Here is an 8,142-nt window from a genome sequence, read left to right on the forward strand (position 1 = left end):
TTGCATTGGGCGCCTGCCCTTTGGTGGTCAGTGCGCATCATAGTGACCAGTCGTTCTGATAGTTCCACTGTAACAGTTGCTTAGGCTTTTATTATATAGATCAGTGGTTCTCAACCTTCCTAATGCCAAGACCCTTTAATACAGTTCCTCATGTTGTGGTGACCCCCAATTTCATTGTTACAAATTGAACATAATTAAAGCATAGTGATTAATCACAAAAACAATATGTAATTATATATGTATTTTCTGATGGTCTTAGGTGACCCCTGTGAAAGGGTCGTTTGACCCCCAAAGGGGTCGCGACCCACAGGTTGAGAACCGCTGACATAGATGATCAAGGTGGCAGACTGGTTACATTGCCTAGAAATACCCAGACGTGAACTTGTTTATTCATTAGCTAAGATGTTGCAATTAAAATAACACAGCAGGGAGAAACCAAGATGGCGGCATAGGTTAACGCCAGAGTTTGCTGCCTCGAACAACCACTTCAAAAATACAACTAAAAGACGGAATGGACATCATCCAGAACCACAGGAAGGCTGGCTGAATGGAAGTTCTACAACTAAGAGGAACCGAGAATCAGAGGAGGCGCAATGCTGAAGTAAAATACTAAGGTGCGGAGTGCACGCGGCGCGGGCTGGTGGCTGAGGGCACAGTTGACTGTTTCAATCTGGAGGGAGCCTCAGACTCAGAGCTCCAGATCCGGGCGAGTCTCTAGGGACCCAGACTCAAACAGGAGAAGCAGGACTTTCTGGCTACGGTCCCTCTGAGGTTTGCAGCGGTTGCTGGGACAGAGAGGCAGAGCCCCTGGGGACGGACTGAGAGCAGCCATAACTGCTCCCTCCTCCGCCCTGTTGATCCCCTGGGACCCGCCCCGCCCAAGCCCTGCACAGAGGCATTTGCTGGATAGCCTCAGGCAAAGGCTAGATTAGCACCTCCCTAGAGGACACAAATTCTTCCACTGCAGACACAGCTGATTATCACAGCCAGACGGCCTGGAGGTCAAATCCCTCTAGTATTAACTACAACAATCAAGGCTTAACTACAACAAGACTGCGAACAAAGACCACTAGGGGGTGTACCAAGAAAGCGTAAAAAATGCGGAGACAAAGAAACAGGACAAAACTATCAAGGGAGGATATTGAGTTCAGAACCACACTTTTGAGGTCTCTCAAGAGGCTTCTAGAGTCTGTCGATCAACTTGATGAGATGTACAGGAAATCTAATGAGACCCTCGATGGTGTGATAAAGGACCGTCTAGAAAGTAAGCATACACTGACTGAAATAAAGAATATTATACAGACTCCCAACAGCAGACCAGAGGAGCGCAAGAATCAAGTCAAAGATTTGAAATTCGAAGAAGCAAAAAACACCCAACCGGAAAAGCAAAATGAAAAAAGAACCCGAAAATACGAAGATAGTGTAAGGAGCCTCTGGGACAGCTTCAAACGTACCAACATCAGAATTATAGGGGTACCAGAAGATGAGAGACAGCAAGATATTGAAAACCTATTTGAAGAAATAATGATAGAAAACTTCCCCCACCTGGTGAAAGAAATAGACTTACAGGTCCAAGAAGCGCAGAGAACCCCAAACAAAAGGAATCCAAAGAGGACCACACCAAGACACATCATAATTAAAATGCCAAGAGCAAAAGACAAAGAGAGAATCTTAAAAGCAGCAAGAGAAAGAAACTCAGTTACCTACAAGGGAATACCCATACGACTGTCAGCTGATTTCTCAACAGAAACTTTGCAGGCCAGAAGGGAGTGGCAAGAAATATTCAAAGTGATGAATAGCAAGAACCTACAACCAAGATTACTTTATCCAGCAAAGCTATCATTCAGAATTGAAGGTCAGATAAAGAGCTTCACAAATAAGGAAAAGCTAAAGGAGTTCATCACCACCAAACCAGTATTATATGAAATGCTGAAAGGTGTCCTTTAAGAAGAGGAAGAAGAAGAAAAAGGTAAAGATACAAATTATGAACAACAAATACGCATCTATCAACAAGTGAATCTAAGAATCAAGTGAATAAATAACCTGATGTACAGAATGAACTGGTGATTATAATAGAATCAGGGACATAGAAATGGAATGGACTGACTATTCTTGGGGGGAAAAGGGGTGTGGGAGATGCGGGAAGAGACTGGACAAAAATCGTGCACCTATGGATGAGGACAGTGGGTGGGGAGTGAGGGCGGAGGGTGGGGTGGGAGCTGGAAGGAGGGGTGTTATGGGGGGAAAAAAGAGGAACAAATGTAGTAATCTGAACAATAAAGATTTAATAATAATAATAAATAAATAAATAAATAAATAAATAAAATAACACAGCAATAAAGAATATAATAAGGGGAAACCATGGCTGCAAGACCCCGACCAACACGTGCCGTGGTTGCAAGCACTAGCAGGGCCTCTGGTCCTTGCTTCTGCGTTGCTCCCGGAGCAGTGGGGAGGATGGTGCCCAGTGGCCCCAGACGCACTACGAGTGAGGTCAGAGCAGCCACAGGCTTGGCCCAGGGGCACACTGCTGCTCCCCCCTCCACCACCACCACCTCCCCCGCCGCCCCCGGCATGGGGTGGATGGGGTGGATGATCAGACATCAAACCCCTGGAGAACCTGACACTGCCTTCAGCAGTCGGTCTCCCCTGCTGGTCTTTATGACCAGTGTAAGCGCCCTGGCAATAGCTTTCCTGACCTTGGGCTATTTCTTCAAAATCAAGGAGATTAAGTCACCGGGAATGGCAGAGGATGGGAATACTTTTCTGCTGCTGTTTAATGACTTGGACTTGTGTGTATCAGAGAATGAAACATTAAAGCATCTCACAAATGACACCATGACTCCGGAAATCACAGTGACCAGTGGGCAGGCAAAGTGTCCACCCCATCCCCACAGGCACTGGAGGATTCAGGCCCTGTTAACATCTCAGGTGCAATCACCCTCACCCTGGACCCACTCACACCCTTTGGAGGGTACTCTTGTAATGTCACCCATCTGTACTCGACCATCTTAGGGCATCAGATTGGACACTCACGCAGGGAAGCCAGCGAAGAGATAAACACTACCTTTACCCTGCCAGCTGCTTGGCATGCGGATGACTGTGCCCTTCAGTCACTGTGAGCAGATGGCGTTCGCAGCCTGCATGACGCTCACAGCCAACCCTGGTGTGTTCCCGTCACAGTACAGCCACCGCACTGTGATCCGGACACTTACAGCAATGCCATGCTCTGGTACCAAATCTTCCTGACTGCTAGAGATGCCGACACAAAATATGCTCAAGATTACAATCCCTTCTGGTGTTATAAGGGAGCCATTGGAAAAGTCTATCACACTTTAATCTCATGCTTACAGTTATTGTTCCAGATGATGACCGTTCATTAATAAATTTGCACCTCACGAACACCAGTTACTTCCTCTTCATGATGATGATAACAAGGTTTTGCTCTCTGGTTATCAAGGGAAAACCTAGCCAATTGCGTCAGAGCACTGAATTTTGTCTTGAGAATGTTGCTTTGGCTGAGAGAGACTGAGTAAACTGTAAGCATTGTCTTGCAAAGTTGGGTTATTCCAGCCGAAGACATTTCAAGCGCCTGTAATTGATTTATACATATTTATAAAAACCTATTCAGAAATTGGTCCACTGATGCACGTGCCTCACACTGGCTGCAGTCCGAGCCCCGCAGCCTCCCCTGTGGACTTGGCAGGATGTTTCACGTAGTGCCAGCCATGTTGCCCGATCTCCCAGCCTCAGAGCAGGCCTTGCTGTCTTTACCAAGATCTCAGGGCAGTTCATTTCTGGAGGGGTTGAGGTTTGCTTCTGTTGGAAACAGTCTGCACCTTTGACATGATATTGCATTTCCCAAGCCACCAACCCATTTTGTGGATTTTACGTGTCTGTAGCTTAATAATCATAGTATCACTAATAATACCCCTTTCTCTGATTTGCTTGCAAGGAAACATGCTTATCTTTCTAAGATTTCTTTTTAAAAAAATAGTCACATTGTAATACGACTCTAGTTAAGACAGACTTGTGCTTTCAAAATCTTGAGTAAAATGTTCAATATTTTTTAAAAAGAATATAATAAGGACTTTGAGCTATTATCCTCTGTTATTTAATATTGAATGTAGTTATCCAAACTTCTCCCTGTTTTATGCATTTATGACACTTCATACAAAAACATACTACACTAACAGTTATGGTTGATTACATTGTTCATTTGAAACAGAAATTAAGTCTGAAATGGCAGTGATCTGACTCTGCATAGAGATCTGGTGCCTTGCTGCCACCCGGCCTGGAACCCAGCGATCTTTGCCCACTGGTACCCTCAGCACTGCTTGCCCCAGGGGCCTTTCATCGAGGCACTTATCTTCGCCAGGTTCCACAAAGCTCCGAGAGGGACATCTGTCCTCTGCCAGCTTGGCTGAGTGTCCAAGGCACTGACTTTAACAGAAGAACTAAGCACTTGGCAGGGAATAAAACTTTGAACCCAGGACTGTCTGTTGCTTATCAATATCTCAGTTAGGAATAATCTCATTTAGGGAGGATTTTCTGGAGGAGAGAACATCAATCCCACACAATGTAGTATTCTGTATCACTGGGGTTGACCAGATCACCAAAAAAACAGGTCTTTAGTTGGCATCATTTTGGCCACCTCCCCTTCTCACCGAGTTGCATACACTAAATTGCATTTCTTTCAGCCATGTGCCACTGGCTTTCATCAGGCAGTATTAAAAAGAAAGGGCTGAGAGACTTTATACTTATTACTTTTGCTTTTGGGTTATTGAAATACATTGCCCATTATTTTACACATGTAAAAGTTCAATCTTTATATTTATAAAATGTTTCAAACTTACAGAAAGTAATAGACCCAAAGTAGTCATGAATCATTTACTTTTTGCCGTATCTGTTTCAGTTTGAAAAAGAAATAGAATGTTTTAATTACAGTTTACCATCCCCCCCAACTCCTTTTCCTTCCCGATTCCCTAGAAATAACCACTGTCCCAGAGTTTGTATATTTCTTTCCTGTCCATATTGTGTGTGCTGTTAGTGCATGGCAAGTATCTACAAACAATATGTAATCTTGCTCAGGAGGTTTTCTAAAGTTTTCATTAAGTGTCATATAGCACATCTACATTTGCATACAGTGGGCTCTTCGTGAAGAGATTTGTGAGAAACGTGTGTTGGGTGTGATGCTGAGCATGTTTTTCTCATGGACACCATGGAACATGTATGTGGAACTCTGTGCAGTGCTGGTCGGGAATCTGAACTCTCATTTGTCCACTGTCATCTTGTCTGTTTACTTCATCTGAATAGTTCCTTACCTTATTTTCCCTCTGCCTACATTTATTCATTAATTTCTTGAAGCTTGTTGCATTTGTTTTTGTATCAAGATCCCTTTTTTCTTATATTTTTGAGCTCCACTTCTTCCTCTCCCATTCAATGCCTCCTCCAGTTACATACTAGTTACCAGCAGGCACTAAGACCCATCCCCTCACCCCCTTGAGCACTGAACCCATGACAATAGGCAAGGTTTACTATATGCTAAGCAGGACATTATTTAGCAAAATAAATTTGATAAGCCTAAATCCAGATGCATTATCTGTCAATATCCGAGAAAATAGGGACAAAATGTGCAATGGTTTCTATGTTAAAATACTTCCTCCCAGGAGTGGGCCCCTGTAGTTTATTCCCCCGTCCAAAAGTTGTTTTCAGTAGTAGAAACAGCCTTAGGATAGTAGGCTGATGAGCACACATAGCAATATTTTTATAATTCAGAGCCAAGATGATAGCACAGCAAAGGAGCAGAAGCCTGAGGAAGCTATTAACAATTTAAGAATTTACCATTTCCAGTTAGTACAGGAATGTTAATTCCATTTCCAAGGAGAAGCATAAAAATGGCATGTGTTAGGACTCTTAGAGATATACTTTGTATAGTAGAATATTAAAATCTCAGACTTTGGTGTTTTTACCCTTTGAGATTTGCTAAGTTTCCCTCCACCTTATAGTTAAGCACAACTCTGGGATACTTTTTAAAGGCAGTCATTCCAAATGCATCTGAACTCATCTCCTTGGAGTTACAATGGCCACCTTGAATGGCTGTGTTAGCCTCAAGATAACCAAGTGATCCCCAAAATTTAGGCAAGAGACAAAAGTAGTTATATATTCATTTTAGTATGAAAGAACATTTTTGAACAGGATAGAAATGTTTAATCAAATAGGGGTAAGTTTCTACAAGACATACAAATAAATGAGTATTTATAATTGTTTTTTAAATAACAAAAAATTATGAATTTTAATATCATATTGATATTCACCCATGTGTTCAACTAAGGCTCTCTGTTTTCATATTCAGTGCATCATAGCTCTAATACCTGCACAGATTATTGTGTTGTTAAGTAATACAGCTTTCTTTATGAATATACCGATCATACTACCTTATTCATTTATCCATATGTGCATATACTTATAGATTAAGATATTTACTGAGTTCATTGAACTGCAGATGCTCAGGTACTAGAAATACAGAGATGATGAGGTCTCTGCCATGCTTTCAGGAAACTGGCATCTTTTTGGTAAGTGATAGAATTATAAGCAAGTCATTATAGTAAAATGTTATAACTGATATTGTTGATTTATATAAAAATGTATGGAAATACTGATAAGTAAATTAATCCTGCCAGAAACCATCAAAAGCTGTAGAAACAGAGGTTGCATTTGAATAAGGGTAGTTTAAAATAGCATTCCCTGACTCCCCAGAACAGATTTAATCTTCCTTGATCTCTCTCCCCAGAATACTGTATGCCTAGCTCCATTAGTAAGTATTATTGTATTTCATTATAGTTAACGAGAGGCCTGATGCACGAAAATTTGTGCAAGAGTAGTGCTTCCTTCTGGCTGCCAGCACCGGCTTCCCTCTGGCACCCAGGACCCGGGCTTCCCTCCTCTGACCACTGGCAGACACCTGGGACCTGGGCTGCTTCCCTCCAGTCCCGGCTTTGTCAGAAGGACATCCGGAATAATGTCTGGAAGACTGTCTGGAAGACATCTAGCCAAATTAGTGTATTACTCTTTTATTATTATAGACTAGAGGCCTGGTGCACAAAAATTTGTGCACTCGGGGGGTCCCTCAGCCTGGCCAGTGCCCTCTCGCAGTCTGTGACCCCTTGAGGGATGACCACCTGCTGACTTAGGCCCACTCCCTGGGGGATTGGGCCTAAGCTGGCAATCAGACATCCCTCTGGTGGTCAGTGTGTGTCATAGTGATCAGTCATTCCCAGACATTCTGCTGTTAGGGTCAATTTGCATATTACCCTTTTATTATATAGGAGTGCCTGGCCAGCCTGGGTGAGGGGCTGATGGCTGTTTGCAGGCTGGCCACAGCCCCTTCAGGGTGGGGGTCCCCCCTGGGATGCCTGGCCAGCCTGGGTGAGGGGCTGATGGTTGTTTGCAGGCAGGCCACAGCCCCTTTAGGGTAGGGGTTCCCCCTGAGTAGCCTGGCCAGCCTTGGTGAGGGGCTGATGGCTTTTTGCAGGCTGGCCACAGCCCCTTCAGGGTGGGGGGTCCTGCTGGGGTGCCTGGCCAGCCTGGGTGAGGGGCTGATGGCTGTTTTCAGGCTGGCCACAGCCCCTTCAGGGTGGGGGTCCCCTCTGGGGTGCCTGTCTGGGTGAGGGGCTGAGGGCCGTTTTCAGGCTGGCTAAGACCCCAGCAGGGACCCTCACCCCATGAGGGTGTGGCCAGCCTGGGTAAGGGGTTGATGGCTATTTGCAGGCTGGCCACAACCCCCAGCCACCCAAGCTTCCACTGGAGGCTGGCTGGAAGCAGGTATCTGGGATTTATTTGTCTTCTATAATTGAAATTTTGTTGCCATAAGCGGAGGCCACAGCCAGCTCAGGGCTGGCAGGAAGCTTGGCTTCCTCCATCGCCCAGGCAACCATGCCTCCTGCTTGTTCCAGCTCCATGTCTGCCGGCCGCCATCTTGGTTGGGTTAATTTGCATATAGTCGCTCTGATTGGCAGGTGGGCATGGCTTAGGGCATAGCAAAGGTATGGTCAATTAGCATCTTTGTCTTTTATGAGTGTAGATGGCTCCCATATCATTCTACTCTACTAGATAGAGCTCCTTAAGGAAAGAAAAAATATT

The 8,142-nt window shown here is 44.4% G+C and overlaps 1 pseudogene; it reads left to right on the forward strand.

The window, feature by feature from the left end:
- Positions 1-2,361: 2,361 nt before the first annotated feature.
- On the forward strand, positions 2,362-3,532 carry LOC139002280 (transmembrane protein 248 pseudogene; annotated as a pseudogene).
- Positions 3,533-8,142: the final 4,610 nt, after the last annotated feature.

This window comes from Myotis yumanensis, unplaced genomic scaffold (genome assembly GCF_028538775.1).
Source record: "Myotis yumanensis isolate MYYU_CA2020_CCGP unplaced genomic scaffold, mMyoYum1.0.hap1 SCAF_1, whole genome shotgun sequence".
NCBI classification, from domain to species: Eukaryota; Metazoa; Chordata; class Mammalia; order Chiroptera; family Vespertilionidae; genus Myotis; species Myotis yumanensis.